Source organism: Pleurodeles waltl, chromosome 1_2 (genome assembly GCF_031143425.1).
Source record: "Pleurodeles waltl isolate 20211129_DDA chromosome 1_2, aPleWal1.hap1.20221129, whole genome shotgun sequence".
NCBI classification, from domain to species: Eukaryota; Metazoa; Chordata; class Amphibia; order Caudata; family Salamandridae; genus Pleurodeles; species Pleurodeles waltl.
Window position 1 is genome coordinate 505405656 of NC_090437.1, and position 18171 is coordinate 505423826.

Below are 18171 nucleotides of genomic sequence, written 5' to 3' on the forward strand. Positions count from 1 at the left end.
AGCAATGTTTTAGAAAAATTTGCTTTATGCACCAGCACTTGGTTTTTCAGCAAAAACTCTAAAGATTTGGTCCTGGGGTATAGGGGTTGATAAATTAATTGCTAACCTTTAAAAGATATAGGTGCAATGGAAAAACAACTATGCCTTAGTTTAATAAAGGCATTAAGTTAACAGAAATAACTGTTCGTAATTACGTTACATCTTCTTTCCGAATAATGATGTTTTAAACTACTTTTGAGATGTTTTAAGTGAATTGAAACATTGAGTTTGAAAATGATTGCATACCTAGGTTCAGCTCTCCTACTATATCCTAACCCTGCTATTGATTACAAAAAACTAGTAGGTAAGGTATGCATTCGAAAATGGCATGCTTTTTTACGAGAAGGTGAGACTAATACAATCGTAACTACTACTCCCCATATGTATACTGTCTGGTCTGTGCAACTTCGGAAGAGTCCTGCACGTAGACAGATTCCCTCTGATAAGAAGAGATACTACACTTTGGAAATTAAAAGTAACTATTGTTTAAAACACAACACATGGCTCAGCCTATTCAGCGGCCATATCCATCACAGACGATAAACCACCAGCTGTCCAGAACAAAAAGGCACAGGATTTCAAAGACTAAACTGCATTGCCCCCTATTCCAACACAGAGACAGACTGTCTAGAAAATAAAAATAAGTGAATTTAAATTATTTGTAGATTGATCAGCGCTTAATCTCTCATCAATTGTTACAATTGCACATTTCACAACCCCCTGCTTTCCCTTTACCAATGGAAAATGTAAATCACATTAAAACATCCCTGACAAGGTTAAAGGTTTTGGAGTCAATAAGCATCTCACCTATTCTCCACAGAATAGACCATCTGATATGATCAACTAACAAGAAAGGGAAGGCTACCCCTAACCAATAGATGGGTGCAGAATTTATATTTCAGAGAGGTTTCACTAATCACGTGTTACTGTTTTAGACGCTGTTTATGGTGCGGACCATGTAAGATTTAAATCGAGGCTCTCATCATCAGTCTTGCTAATTGTTGCTCAGGGATCCTGCAGGGCCCTCTGCCTCTTCAAATCGTCGAGCAACAGAAGCTTAGAGAGGCTAGCAGCAGAATGGGACCATGAGCCTTCCTTTTATAGTAATCGGGTCAGCTCGATGATTTCTTCAACTGTAATATGGTGTAACTTAAGATGGACTATCTTAAACATATAGTTGAGTGGGGCACTCAGAGAAGATGTTCTATGAATTGTTTTTCTTCTATTTCAATTAGGGTTGTTATGCATTTCAGATTTTCAAATACAAGCAAATGCATTCATAGTGAAATCACTTTTTCAGAAGTAATTCAGAACTATTCTTATAGGTAATTATCATAATTATGACTATCGATTATGTCTTTCCTATTTTCCAAAGTTACACGTTTCAAATTGTGTGATAAGCGTTAACTAGTTACCTTTAAGCGATTTTATGGAATGAAAATGTACTTCCAGTGTAGTATATGCAGATTCAGTTAAGTAAAGGCAGCCGCTATTCATAGTTGCCAGTCTGCATTTTCTGAAACTTAGGCCCACATTTAAGAAAAATAGTGCATTTGTGCAGAAAAAAGTTAACATCGCCTAACAACATTTCCTTGTACCATCCTTGTGCCGTATTTAGAAAACGATGCACCATGGTGCTTAGGAAAGTTAAGCGTAAGAAAAATTAGGCTAACCTTTGCAACACGTCATAAAGAAAAAGTTAGCAAATGTGGCGTTAGCATGATTAGCGGCACATTTTTTGGTGCTAATCATGATAGTACCATATTTTTGTAGCATTCACGTAAAAAAAAGCCCACAAGAAAGATAAAAACACAAAAGACCCAAGACTGAGAATGCAGGACAGGAGACACCCTAGAGGGACCCCAATCAGCCAGGTTCAGGCCAGGATGTACCAGCAAAATCACAGGAAAAGGAGAAAAGGAAGCGGAAGTGTTGTTTCAGTGAGGAGGAGAATAACATCTTGGTCAGACAGGTGACGGAGCACCAACACCAGCTCTTTGTCACCTCCAAATTGCCGATAGGTAGGAAGGAGGCCAAATGGCAGTCAATTTTCAATAAAGTCAACAGTGTGGCAGAGGTGAAGAGGACTGTCATTGATTGTAAAAAGTGTTGGCACGATTGCAAATGCAGAAATGAAGAGATATTGGCCAGGCATCGAAAGGCAGCACTACAGGCTGGAAGTGGAAGTCTCCACCCCAGGAAGACCTAGATGACCTGGAGGAAAGGGGGCCAGCAGTCATCCCGGAGGAGCTGATTACCGAAGGATCGTGATAGGACAGCACAGACTTCAAAGATCTACCACAAATGCAGGGTAAGTTGCAGTGGTGGGCTATCATGACACTAAAAAACGGCAGAAGGGGGGGGCACATAGGATACAGTGAATGCATGCAAAAGGGTCGCATGGGGACACAATAATGGCCAAACACTCCTAATGCGCTCACACCTTACCCCCTATCTGCACAGACCCTTACCCAACCCCAACATCAATCCCTACACTGTTGCAGCTGAACCACCTGCCCATGTGTAACACTCATTGGGCAACATATACAAGCTTGCTGCACAGGGTGGTCCAACAAGAACTGCAAGACACCTCTATGCACCATTGAGAATGACCACAAAAGTGATCAGATACATTATATTGGGGATGTCTGTGATCATCATTTGTGCTGCTGTACAAGTAGCTTCCATGTCACCAAGTAGCAAGGTTGCCTGTGTATTGGGAATGGTTGGTGTCGTCCACAAAGGAACACCTTCATGCATAACATCAGCTACAATTGTCTCACTAGGGGCACATGTTGACAAGCCCTTATTGCAACATTAGCATCATATCAAATGATGCCAATGTGGACTCAAGCTGCCGATTCACTTTGTGGTACCTTAACAAAGTCACACAGTGCATGCAATAGATCCACTTTGTACATCCTTGCACCACAAAATGCCTGTGCCATATATGATGTATGCAAGGAAATAATTCTTACGCAGGGAGGGAAGAACAGTTGGGGCAGATATTCCATCAAGATTGCACTGTGCTGTCTGTAAACCTAATTTGTGAGGCCTGATAAAGGCGTATGTGAAAGTGACACAAGCATTCTAAGCAATGGACCTCCATGTGCTTTGCTGCACTAGAGACATCATATATGGTGCCAATGCAGTAAAGCAACACCATGATGACAAAACTCATGAGGCTACGAGGGAAATGTCCACCATGGTGACCAGTAATGTAAATAAAGTGCTTATATGGTGTTGTTGGCTGGGGCAAGGAGGCTGCTAGGAAAATGGTGGTCTGGGATCAATGTACCAAATACACAGAAAGTTTGTCCTATGTGTGATACACAATGCAACACACAATAAACAACTACAATCTTTGGAAATACAAATTTGTCACACACCCACTTGTCACTCACACACCACCCTTGAGTTTCTGGACTACATTGAACCAAATACAGATGTGCAATATTTGTGAAGACTTCAGAAGCTGCATGTGTCACATGTGTTACATGGGAAGATCGCAAATATGCACATGGAATGCCTTTAACATGCAGTGTCAGGTGTGAGAAGGGAGCATGTGATTTAAGACAGGCTAAGGTATGCAAGGTGCCTTACCTTGGCATGGTAATTATGAGCTACTACTATCCACTACTGGATTGTACAGTAACAAAAATATGCATTGGTAGAGCACTATGATGTCTGCGTCTGGATATTGCGGCACATATGTACCCATTTATGAAGAAAAACACAGTGCAACAGCTCAGCTTGCTGTGCTGTGCTGCATCATTTCAAATGTGCAAGGATGTGTGGTTGTCACAGCCAATGCATCCCTTAATTAACCCTGTTTATGTCAACACATGTGACAGACAATACCAACTTTGCCACACAAACTGCTTGGTGTAGGGGTGTCCCTTGTGCAGTTCCTAATGCACATCTACAGGAAGGTACACATCCAGCAAACTCAACTAACAGAAATGCTGTCTGCCACTTCCAGTGATCGATTATTTCAACACACATTGAAAGTAGTCCACAATAGGATTACAACAATATCAGTAACCAGCACTACAACTACAATGCACCCCTGATGTGCTGTCCCAACATGATGCAACCACACATCAACCAGCCTCAAAATGTGTAAGGTCCTCATGCCGCCTCACGTGTGTTGTCAGAGTGATGGAAGTGGGTGGGTTTTCCACATGCATCCCACTAGCCATTTTGAGTCACATGTTTAGCATCCTACACCACACATCGTAACAGTGGACAACCACATGTGTATGTGTGCAAGCAGGAAGGTCTATCTTCCAGCACAACAACACTCATTTCAGAGATGCAGGCATCCTTGCAGCTCCTCAACAAGGAAATCTGTGATGCATGGATGAGTGTTGTTCTCCAAGAAGGGAGAAATGTCTGTTTGCACACATACACATGAGATGGCTGAATCTCACAATGGGTGGTGCAGGATTCTGGACACATGACAGTGGCTAGAGGGATGCATGTTGACAGCTCAGACCCTTCCATCCATCCAACAACACACGTAGGGTGACAAAGGAGTAATTTACTTACTCACAAATCTCTAAAACAAAATGCTAAATATTCTGTATATCTCCATTTGTGGTGTGTGCACAAATCCCTAACAACACCCATGGCAAGCAAATTTAACACAGTCAAATCAATGAAAGGGGTACATATGCAGAGGACCATGATAAGGCAATCAAGGAGGGGGTAGCACACTGGGAAATATGGACTGGCAGACTGTGCCAATGGTGACTCCATTGAAATGATGATCAGGTGGCACAGTGGGCCACTAGGGGGGCCATAAATGTGTGCCTTGATGTGTGGGTCTGTACCATGTCACTACGCCACCTGTAGCAAGTAAATGATGAATCTTGTCAACAACCACCACAGTCAAATATTGACCTGCGGCGCTCCATGTCCTGGATTTTTCTGATGACCTGGATGACCAGCTGCCGACCATCAATGCTGACACTCTCCAGGATGTCTTGGGTTCATTCCAGACACCGCCTACAGTCACAGGGAGGACACACAATGTTGTGGGGTCTCCACATCAACCACCCAACAACCAACACACTGCACCGGCCTGTCCAGCCACATCCCTGATCTCTGCAGACCCAGACATTACCTTTCAGAGGACAGCAGTTGGAGTCCAGCGGAAGCTGGCACAGCAGTTGTGGTTGGGGATGGAGAGCATGGAGGGGAGCCTAGAGGGAGTGCCAAGGTGTCTCAGTCCAAATAAGGACATCTCTGCTACCATCAGAGGCACCCACTCTCCGCTACGTGGACTCCAGCAGTCCCTGGCCGACACAGCTGCTGTCCTACGGCAGAGGCTGGAACAATTGCCCTCCCAAAGTGGAAGCAGCCTGATTGACAGCAGGCTGGGGACCATCCAAAATGTCCTGGAGTCCACACAGCGGGATCTGACTGCCTTAAAAAAAACATGACTGCCTACCTCCTTGCTGCAGTGATGCCTTTCGCTTTCCCACAAATGGCAGCTGACAGGACCTTTGCTTCCACATCTCAATCCTCTGATGTGTGTGTGCCCCATTCAACCTCAATAACAACAACACCCATGGCACAGGAGGCACCACACACTTCTGAGGATGTAGATGTGGAAAAACCAAGCGGTAGCTGCAGTCTGTGCTAGTATCTCTTTAGTTCTGTGCTTAAGATCATGTCAGTGTAGGGACAGCTGCCAAAGTGCCCTCTCCACTGTACTACGGTTGACGTATCATGCATGGTCTTCTATAGTCTCAATTACTACCTATTGTCAATTTGGACACCTCCTCACTGATGCTCACCTTTCCTATACATGTCTCATGATATGTCCCTCACCCTTGGACTCTGACTGGACATTCAATGACTTGGGATCTCTCAGAGGGTCAGTGAACTGTACTTTGTACATCATCTGGTACAAAACTTGCACATGTAAATAAACTACCATTATCACATATGTACTGTTTTTTTGGGTTTTTTTCTGTGATCCATCAACTGTTTTGAACGTATGCATGCTAAGACAATGACTAGAGAACAAAAGGACATGTGTGGCTTTCTGTCTGACACAAAGCCACACACATAACCCCAAACATGATTAAGATGACTGATAGCATTGTGAACTGTGATAAAATGTCTGAGTCTTCCAAGCATGTGATAAACAGGTACCATGTAAGTTTACATATGGCATGTGAGGTTCAGAACACACATGTCTGGAAGTATCCCTGATGATTGTACCAGTACAACATTGATGTGACCAACAAAATATTCATATGTAAGACTGTGAAGGGCAGCTGTTTGTGTACCAGTATCCCTTCCCCAAATGAGTTGGTGTGCAATGTGCTAAACCTTTGAAGAATTAATGTCACAGCACTTAGCACAAACAATAGATGTTGCATGTTTACCTGTCTTTGCCATACACAAACAGAGTGTCAGGAATTGCACTGAAAAGTGTATTGAGTAGCTGACGTCATACCGCTGCCAATCTGACAGGTCCATGGTCACAAGGGATACACATAGTCACACATGTAAATCAATACTGAATGCACACCCAAAGGCATTTGCCTAATGTGGCAGGTGTACTCATGATAACACCCAGACATGCAATCAACATGGACACCATATTGTAGAAGTCTAACAAGATGTATTTATACTAAAAAGACACTACCTATCAAAAACCTGAACTACACACTAACCTCCACCAACCTAACCACTACTAACTTAACTTAACTTATACCTACAGCTAACTATTCTATTCTAAACTGATCTTATACATGTAACGCCACACAATAGACCTTGCCTCCCCCACCCTCCTTAAACCAATCCTCCTTAAACGACAATAGACGAGGACAACATGAACGAAAGCTTTACATATACCCCCATACATAACCTCCCAACACCCCCAAAACTAAACATAATCAAAAACCCACCCCACCAACTATACTATGTCCTAAACCTAACCTACTCAATGCTACTTAACCTCAGCCTATCCACCGAATACCCACTAAAACTATTCACAATGAAAACTAGGAGATGGGAAGGAACTTGGAAGAGGAAACTGTCCAAAGTTAGAGCTTCTTCAACTTAATGAATTTGTAAAACTTAAAGAGTTTGTAGTTGTGCTCATTCGCCTCACCCAGTTTGGCCAACCTTGATTTTATCTCTGCCATGTCCTTGCACATCTCGTTATCAAAAGTTGAGCCAGTGGCAGCTGGTGTAGCTGTTGCTGGGATTCTGTTGTAGTAGGTGCTGTGGATGTTTAGGGGGCAGAACCTGCAGACCCACCCCTGGCCCTCTGCTTTGAGGTTAAACTCTTTTTGGTGCTTTTTGCAGGCTGTTTGACTGGTACTGTATGCGGAAATACCTGCCACGTCCCGATGTTTTATCCCATCGGTACCGTTTGGCCATCCTGTGATACCCTCTCTGGACCTCAAAGATGTGCCTGTATCTCTCTGCCCTCTTTTCAAAAGCACGCTTCTGTCATTGATGCCGCTAAAACATGAGTAGAACATGTAGTCAAAAACTGCATTGGGTAGAGGAAGAACAAGCATGCAATGGAAACAACATCTTCAGATGACACATGTTGTCCACCAGACATCCTAAAACAATGTCAAGCCCTAAGTCTATACCAACCTGCCTCACAAGCATCTACGATATGTTGTTCATGTTGCAGGGATAACGGCTATCCAATGTTGCACACTATTTGTGCACAAGTTTCAAACATCTCCTAAATACCAGGTAAACACTTAGCATGTACATCTTATACACATATAGGGGGTCATTCTGACCTTGGAGGTCCATGACCGCCATGGCGGAGTGCGGCGGAAGCACCAGCAACAGGCTGGCGGTGCTTCCTGGGCGATTCTGACCGCAGCGGTAAAGCCGCGGTCGGAAAAGGGGAGCCGGCGGTTTCCCACCGGTTTCCCGCTGGCCCAGGGAACCCGCCATGGCGGCGCTGCTTGCAGCACCGCCATGGGGATTCCGACCCCCTTCCCGCCAGACTGTTTCTGACGGTGTCCACTGCCAGAACCAGGATGGCAGGAACGGGTGCCGTGGGGCCCCTGCACTGGCATGGGCAGTGCAGGGGCCCCCTAACAGGGCCCCACAAAGATTTTCACTGTCTGCTGTGCAGACAGTGAAAATCGCGACGGGTGTCACTGCACCCGTCGCACCACTTCAACTCCGCCGGCTCCATTCCGAGCCGGCTTCATTGTTGAAGGGGCTGTCCCGCTGGGCCGGCCGGCGGTCTTCTGGCGGTCGCCCGCCGGCCCAGCGGGAAAGCCGGAATGGCCGCTGCGGTCTTTTGACCGCGGAGCGGTCTTTCGGCGGGAACCGCTTGGCGGGCGGCGACCGCCGACCGCCGCGGTCAGAATGACCGCCATAATGTGATCATGCTCGCTCACACTCATCATGATGGGTAGGTCATGTAGGTTCATCTGCACACATCTTGTTTGCTACAAACCGTAGACATGTCCCACATCCATCTGGAGAAGAGCTGAAATCTCGATGTGTACTCAACTGACTGTTGGCCTTCTCAAACAGCTCCTTGCAAGGCTAGTGCATCACTTCATTTCCGAAGAGTAGTGAACCACTGGTGTTGCAAGTGGCTCACTGATAAGCCCCTTGGAGACCTCGACACATGTACATAACTTGTACCATGTCCAGTGTGTGGCACACAGTGCAGTAACATGCTGTGTCAAATATGTTGGCAACATCCATACATTTCTGAAAGCCAGCACCTCTGACACATATCTTCACTGTGTTTGTGTACATATTCACCTTTTCCAAAGACTCTCAAATCAATTGCAGCATACATTGGCACCTGAGCATCATTTAACTCATTCCACATCCTCAACATTACATCGAACATGGTGTTAAAACCCAAGTATAGATTATGGCGTTTTAATTAACACACATGCCATTTGAACATGGCATTGCACACATCATACTCTCTCACACACAACCCTTGATCCACACATTTGACATACAAGTTAACACTTACCTGCTGCTTCGGGGTCTTCAAAATGGGAAACAAACCTTGTGAATGGTGTAGGGTCGAGGTTCACCTGCAAGACATGACATAAAAACATGGCTTTGTGAAAGCTGAACAAAGAAAGCATGGACAACTGTTACACATTCTACTTGTTTAGAAGTGACCTAGTCAAACTTAGTTTTAGGAATGACAAACTGGCATCTATAACATGTCATCAACACAGACATTGTAAGCCCACAAAAACACCTACAGATATGGGATTCACCCATACATACATGTCTCAAATACATATGTAACAATGTCTTGGGGACAGGACGCTGTCAATTGTCAGAAGCTTAGGTATTGTAGTAATTTTCGTGAAAAAGGAGCATCAACTCAGATGTTCCACTTTTTCTGCCGCCCCCTACCACCACATAACTTCACCATGCGTGTTCCGTATTTGACATACGGCGCACCATGGCACATGTCAGGACAATAAGGTTGTAAACTATGGTATTATACTGGCACTTAGCATGCTTTGCACTATGAAGGTGCCAAACCTAAGTAAAATTAGGCATATTATAACAATGGGAGTGTCATGAAACCAACCTGCCTTAAGCAAGCATTCAAGTCAACTCCAAAATGGCGCAGTGGAACCTAGTAGATTAATCTCAGGTTTTGTGTGCCTCCTGTCGCAGGAATACTCCCATTGCATTCACATGCCTGATGCAGGCATTGTGTGGGACCAGGGTAGAAAAGTGCCATTGCGTAACATTTGACATGTAGTGTGGCATTACTTGCCTCCATCAGTTGCATTACCTTAAAAAACTATGACACTAATGTCGCAGTCAGAGCCATTAAGTCCCTCTTACACTTGAGTCATTGTTGTGTCACTCTGCATATACATGACTCAAGGAACGTACACATCCATGACTACCAATACCCCAGTGTCATGTTTGTCGTCACTTAGAAATAAATTCCACACTTGTCAAGCCCATGATGGACATGAACAATTTTGCATGGGAAACATTGCACCATTGCATACGTGTGTTTTGTTTTTGGCACTTCCACATGTATATGCAATACACAAGCTACAAAGAGAGGAATGTACTGTTTGTCTGCAACTGGTGCACTGCTGACCTATCATGAATACAGGTTGGCTGAGACACAAAACGTACTGTTCTAAGCTTTGTCATGCTATGCGGAAGCAATCCTTATATCCTACTGTCATGCACATGCAAATAAGGATGTTGCTATGTATAAGGGGTACTAACCAACAGTTCCATTGACATGAATGACCAGGTGATCGAGGAGATCCCTTTCTTGGCTGATGAGGTCTGCCCACTGGTGCTTAAATTGGTGGTCGGTGTGCTCCACCGAGAAGATACGTCAAAGCTGGAACAGCACTTTCCACCAGCGCAGCTTCCTTGCCTCCGTTGGGTAGCCCATGATCACACGGCCACCTATAGCCACTACGTTGGGGAGTTAGTAGCACACTAACCCTCCCAGTTCACCCCCAGTCATCCTCTGCGCCCTTCCCTTCCCACACATGTTGCAGTTTCCCTCCACTGCAACCTAAATACCCCACAAAAAAAAAACTGTTCCCCAACTACCCCAACAAACAAACTACACCAAGACAGACACCCGACAATACTTACACAATAATAGGACACTAAAGTACAATGGTATGACAGAAATTACAAGATGGACAAGACACAGACAGGACACAGCACAAAAGATGCAAAATCCAACACTCCTCACAACAACACAAGCACCACACAACGTCTCTCAAGCACAGACTACATGACTGTAAAGTATAAATGAAAGTAAGTTCACATTTAAGTGTGTGCTGGAAGGAAGTCCTACGACATCACTCCCTGGGTGTATGAGTCACATTTTCTGATATGCGACGTATTTTTGACGCATGATGGCCATGCATGATTTTTTTTATGAGGGCTGATAAGGTATAGCCATTTAGTTTAGACGCGAAGGTACGATGTCTCATTTTTGATATTTGCAATGTATGTAGAACAACTGTATGCTTCATTTTTTGACACATGACAGGCATGCACAGTTTTTTCAGAGAAGGCTGACAGGGCACCCAAATTCACATCCCTAGTTACAGGGGCTATGCATCTTTGTGTTTGTATAGTGGGCCACTATGTGTATGGATGAGTATTTTACTGTGTACCGGTAAAATGGGACTGTGTTTCCATATGTTTGTAGGTGTGTGTGATGCATGGGAGGACTGATACTGTTTGGAAAGGTGCATGTGTATGAAGACTCTTTTCCACATACAGGTTTACATATGTGTACATGTAGGTGTAGTCATTAACAATGTGACTGGAATTTGTACAGACCTACACATTCTCTATGAGCATGGGTCTGGTGTTACATGGAAACATTGTTGTGTTGTACACTGAGTCTTATTCTTTGTGTTCCTCTACACACATGGATGGCATATTTTGTCAGGTATGGTTCTAGTTCAACATTGCTGGTATACCTTCTGCTGATTACCCTTAGTACCCATTTTCGTCATCAACATTGTCCCTTCATTCATGCACAGCATACTAAGTCAGACTTGCTAACTTTGTATATGGACACAGCTACTTCTACAGGCTAAGCAATATTGCCCTTGCATTTCCAGGCTTTGCTAGATCACATGACTGGCCCTCCCACATTAAAGAACACCAGCCACAGCACTTATGTAGTATCTGAGTGACCGCCACATATTGGATCTCAAAGTGATGTAAGAGTCTGTGAGCTGTCTTTCCACATCATTGTTTCGACATGGGCATGCACTCAAATCTGCATTCTACAATCTGTGTCATATTAACCATGACTGTATTTGGTATGTGTGATTACTCATGATAGCTCTGAGTAGAGAAGATGTGGCATTCAACCTATCTGCATCCTTCATCACTCGTACAATTTGGCAAGGGTCTGTGACATGTTTGAACATTGCTCGTCTTACATGCACTTTGCAAACTCAATTGAGTGTGAGAGACTTAGACATAGGATTTTTGATCCCTGTATGTCACTCTCTCTCTAGGTCAAACATGTGAGTGCCACTGAGGAGTATGCTTTAAGTAATCATGTGTGATAGTGGCATTTAGACTTTGCTTGGTTACCTAGCAGACACAAACCTGCCATTGTCGATATTTGCTACCCTTTTCCTACCTAGGCCACACATCTGTACAGCAATCTTTACGTGTATTTCCAGGATTTCTGCAGGGATATTTCAAGCCAACACATGTGTGAAATATATCTGACAATGTCAAATTGTTATTTCTACAGACTATGCCTACATTTCACCCACACATTCATGTGATGATAGTGAATTCTATGTATTTGTTTTAAGTTCCTGACTATGTTGCTAAGTTATTTACATCTGTTGTGGTGTAGGCATTCTCTCTGAGATTTGGGCAAGTTAAACATGATATGTGATGGTGATAATGAATATGCCATGAAAGATCATAGTTGAAGTGATTTTATTGCAATATTTTAAGGACTGAATCTAGAAGTACAGTGTCTATGAGAAAAACTTTTTGCACAATTTGGTCTCTTCTGTATGCTCCAGCACCAGAGTTTGGTTGTTCCCTATCCTCCAGTTGTGCATCATTGTCCTCATTCTCCTCACTGGGGACATCTACTTGTTTGTCCCAGGGGACATTGGTGCATACACAGATGTTGTGCAAAACAGCACACACAATATCATTTTGCACACAAGGGGTGGTGCATATAACAAACTTCCTCCTACTAGGGCTAGGCACCTGAACCTGGATTTGAGGAGGCCTCATATCCTCTCCACCATATCCCCAGTCCTTCTCTGACCTTCATTGTAAGCCCGGTCAGCATTAGTTGGTGGATTTTCAAATGGGGTCATGACCCATGGCTGAATGCCATAGCCTTGGTCCGCTACAAAGGAATGTGCGAAAATGTGTCAAACATGCATATTTGTTATTTGCCATGTGCCACGGCACATGTTTGTTTTCAGTGGAGTGGTGAGACAGACTTGCATCTAGTATTGTGTGCTTTCCTGTTTGAATGGATGGTTGTATTGGTGTGTGGTGGTGCACTTACCAATCATGAGATGTGCCTCAGTGACGCGATGATTGTTAATTATGTTCTGGTCTGACAGTTCACCCATGCAGAACATGTGTAGTGTGATCTATTTTTTACCCTGAGGCATAAATTTAAGAGGGACTAGCTCCTCCTTGCGCCACATTAGCATGATTTCTTTTGAGGCTAATGTGGCCAAATGAGGACAAAATCACTGCAACATATTTACAACACATGCATTGTGCCACTTTGTAACCCCTTGTGCCACATTATGCCTGTGCCAAGCATCATTTATGCAAGGGGGCATTCTGCTATTACGGGGATTGCTAAAGTGGTGCAGTGGAATCTAAGAGATTCCACTGCGTCATTTTTAGCAGCTACTTTTAACGCCTGCACACAGCAAGTGATCAAAGGGGGCACACCATTGTTTTTAATGTTGAATGGGCCCCTATGTACTGTACAGCATTTGCACCCAATATCTTGCACTAATCCCACACAGTCAATCAATAGTGTCAAATATTGTGACACTATTGCCCCTACTCTGCGCCACAGTGTGCCATATATTAAAATTGGCGTACACATGTTGGCAGTAGGGGGGCAATAAGGGGCGCAGGAATAAGTGGTGCTGCTTTGGATACTGTGCCACTTTTCTTACATCTGGCCATTAGTTCCTTAACTTTAGACCTGCAGAAGAGTGATGCTTGAGACATGTGTATATATTTTGTGTGCTGTATACCATGTGACAGGTGTTGCACCCTGTGTGTTGCATGTGAATCCCACACCTTTGACCTTGAAATACCTCTGTTGCACAAAGTGTTGGTGTTGTCAATTGCTGGCTAGCATGCATATGCACATGTGGTTCATATGCACAGTGTGGCACAGTTGTATGGAATATATTGTGATGTATGCAAGAATTTGCAGACTCCTGTGGGACAGGACAGGGCATGAGGTGCTTTTCTGCACTGCCCTGCATCCTCTGTCCAGCCCTAGAAAGTCCCATGTCTCCTCACTATAATGCATTTCTGGCCTCTACCAGTGCATTGACAGTGGTTCAGCTGCCACAGTCTACTTTTGGCACCCTTGTATGATGGTAAGGAGATGTGGGATTTAGGTGTATAATTGCTGGTGTATGGTGAGGTGTCCTTTCCTACACATGATCTACCCATGATGGTGATGTTGAATTTCAATATGTGTTGCACTATGGGCCACACAAGGGAAAGGGGAAGACAATGAGTATATCAGGTAAATTTTGGTGATATGTAGATGGTGATGGCACCACTAGGATGGCATTAATTATCGTGCTGCCTCAGGTTTCTACAGCATGGTAAATGTGAGGCAGTGCCAATATGTGCGTTGTTTGATGGTGGCATGGCCAATGCAATACACATAGCTGAGCTATTCCATGCTAAGTGTTATGTGTGATGGATCTGTCTTTTGTTTTATACATGCAAACATATGTAGTGGTTTGACCCCAACTTTTGTAGGCAAAGGGGACATTGCTCCACCAGTCCATCATGTGAAGTGTTAGTCAGGTGATGCTATATACTTGTACATATGGGCGCATGTGAGAGTGATGTGCATTAAATGCAGTTTAGTGACGTATGTGGCATTTGTGTTGTTGTCTAAACGTTTGTGTTTCCCTGTCCATGCGTGTTTAGTGTGGTGTATGTATTATTTGTCCCACAAGTTTAGTGTGTTGTGTGTGTTAAGAATTGTATGTTGGCTTATCTACAAGTAGGCCATTGCCATTTTGTCCATCCTGGAATCATTGATTGATTATTGAGTGTTTGAAGATGTGGGCATCATGGACGCTGTTGGGATATTTTGCAAGGATGTTGTTGAATATGCCATGCTGGTCCACAATGACCTGCTCGTTGATTGAGTGTGTATGTCAGTGGTTCCTGTAGAGGTGTTCCGTTTGCAGTGGGAAGGACAAGTTCGGCATGGGTGCAGTCTATTGCACCCATCACATGCGGGAACCCAGCAATTTGATAGAATCCTTCCTTGCTCTCCTACTGCAGCTGCTTGATGTTGGGGAACCGGAGGTGATGAGGTGTGAGGTGGATGATGGCAAAAAAGGACCATAGGAAGGAAGGCAGAAAGGGATGGTTGTGCTGTACCATCCACTTGTGCTGCACTGATCTGGAATGATCCAGAGGCCAGCATGTAGAGGACAGCCAGGAGTTTGGTCATGGGTGTTATGGTTGTGTGGCTTTCCACTCTTGTTGTGATGTCAGGAGCAATGTGGTGGAGCAGCTGTACAATGGACTCCTGCTTCAGAAGGTAGAGCCTAATGACCTCTTCTTCCCCGAGGCCAAGGATAGATGCGCTTTGGTGAAATATCCTCTCCTTTCCTCTGCGCTGCCTTTGTGGCTGCAGTGGTGGTGTTTGAGGTTGTAGTGGTGGTTCTGGTGGCACTTGGTGTCATTACTGTTATTTTCTCTGGGTGCCAAGCTGTAGCAGTAATAGGTCCATGTTGTCCAGTTGCTTGCCAGGGTTCCTTGTGTGGGTTTTCTTTATATACTAGTGGCTGGGCCTCATTTTAATGCTTTAAGGTATTAAAATGTTGACGCTAATAATTTTTTTGTCAGCTTGTGAATATTGCGCTAGCGTCATGTTTAGGGGGAACCCCTACCTTGCATATCATTGCTGTTAAATGATGCAAGGTGAGGTGGGGCTCCGAAAAAATGAAGCAAAGTCCAGAAATTTGTCGCTAGACTGCTCTAGCGACAATATCTATATATGGCGCTGGGTTGGCTCTGCTTTGGCAGCAAAAAAGATGGCGCAAAGGTGGCGCTAACCTTTCCTAAATCTGAACCTTAGTTCTGCAGAGGTGACCCCTCAATGTGAATGTCATGATGGCCAATAGGAAGACATATCAGACACAAAGGGGATTCTTTTTTTCGACTAGAAAATTGTGAGGTAGACTAGGTTTTGTGACATGGACCGTGCAGCTGAGACTAGTCTTGTCCTTTTTGATAGTGACACTCCACTGTAGATTTTGACCAGCCTGCAGCTAATCGGGGTACAGTATTCAGATGTGCAACAGTGAGCCAGTTAACAATGAGAGCGATTTGAAAAGGGATACTGGACAGAACAATTTAATAATGACATGCAATGTTACTTGACATTTTGTCGTCCTAAAATATCATCCTTTACTGTGTTTAACTTTCCCAACTAACTCTGCTGTATACTTTATCAAACAGAATATATAGAGAAATATAGGACTACATATGACTCAAGATGTGTCTATTCTTTTTACTGTATTAATGAAGAGACTTCAGAGAGAGCTCGTAGACAATAGGAAAGTTATTTCTTCAATATAATAAAATGCACCCAGCACCTTCCTTCTCTGTAAGAACTCTATCCACAAATAACATACTATTACAACAATGTAATAAAACTGTACCATTTCACATACAACTGTTCACACAAACATGGAAACCATCCATAACTCACCAATTATGAGAGAGAGTTAGCAACAATACCGCCAGGCAGTGCAAGACAAAATACACACTCAATCACCATCCTTAAACATTAACAATACTATTGAAAGTGCATCTCATACACTCTTTCAAATGCAGAGCTAACCTTTACAATGTTGGACCTTCTAATTAATATGTAACATTACCCAATCAATTAGCGAGGTCTCAAAATTGACCTCGATCAGTGATCTCTGATTTTTGGCTATGAATGGAGCAAGTACTAACTTTAACCTTTTGGCATGTAGTGAGAGTTTGGACCATCCTTATCATACTGTATAGGAATGTCAAATTAATGAACTCTAGTTTCTAAGACTGAACACTTATGTTTAGTTTAAACACTGCATTCAAGAAATTGCCAGCTCAATGACTGTTCAAGAGCACATGCTTCAAACTCTTAGGTTGGATCTTTCACATCCAGGACAAAGTCAAATGCACAAGGCAAGTTTAGCCATCCAAACTGGTGTTCGTTAAATTCTTGGTATAGCTCAACACATAATTAACATTACAGAAGGAAATGCTTCTACAAATGTCCCCCTATTCTTTAACCTCTAGTAGATTTCACTGAAGCTGAAAGCAATGCATTAAATGATAAATCATATAAAATTGTTATCCACAAACAGCCCTTTGAAATATCTTGCGAAATGATTGAACAAGAACTTTAGATCGTTTCAACTGCTTGATCTATCCCATGTAAGCATTCATGCTTCCTTATACAACTGTGCACCCTTCCACTTAGCAAGCCTCTCTTTTCCAGTTACTTCCTCTGCCAAGGTAAGTGGAGTATCACAACAACTTTACGCGAGTAGGACAGGGAGAGAGACTTAAGTGAAGTAAAGCTATGTGGGATGGGGATAGAAGGAGATCATAATACAAGAATAGGACATGGGAAATGGTCAAGGTAATTAATCCAAGCATCGTTTAAGTCAAGCAGCATGAAATAGGTATTAAGGGCTAAATATCTAGGGTGGTTGTTCTTAATCTTTTGACTTCTGAGGACCCCAACATAATCATTCTGGAACCCGGGGACCCCCCTAAATCATTATTAGTTTCCAGGGACCTACAATGAGTTATTACTGGATGCGTGGGACCCTGGCCTAAACATTTGTGATGATCCGAGCCATAAAATAATACACAAAAATATAGAAGTAAGCATTCATCAAATACATATATAAACATTCCAATATTTTATGTAATTCACAAATACTAAAAAAAATTGAAATTATTAATAGGAAGGTTGGAACATTTCTAAATGCGATCTCGATCACTCATTGTCCATACTATGTTATGTTTGATGCACTTGCACTGCTCCCATGAATCAATATGAGGATACTAACTTAATTTTTAGCCTGCAATTATAAATTCCTTCACATCTACAATTGTACTTTTTTCTTCTTTATTTTTGTTGACTTTATTCATCTGTTAATATTAATGACTTTTCTAAACAGTTGTGGACCCCCTGAGAAGGCTTTGTGGATGCTGAGGGGTCACCAGGCCACTGGTTCAGAAATACTGCTATAGTTTGTTTGATGCACTTGCACTGCTCCCATGAATCAACCTGAGGATGTTAACAATTTTTATCCTGCAATTTTAAATTCATTCACATTCACAGAACATAAA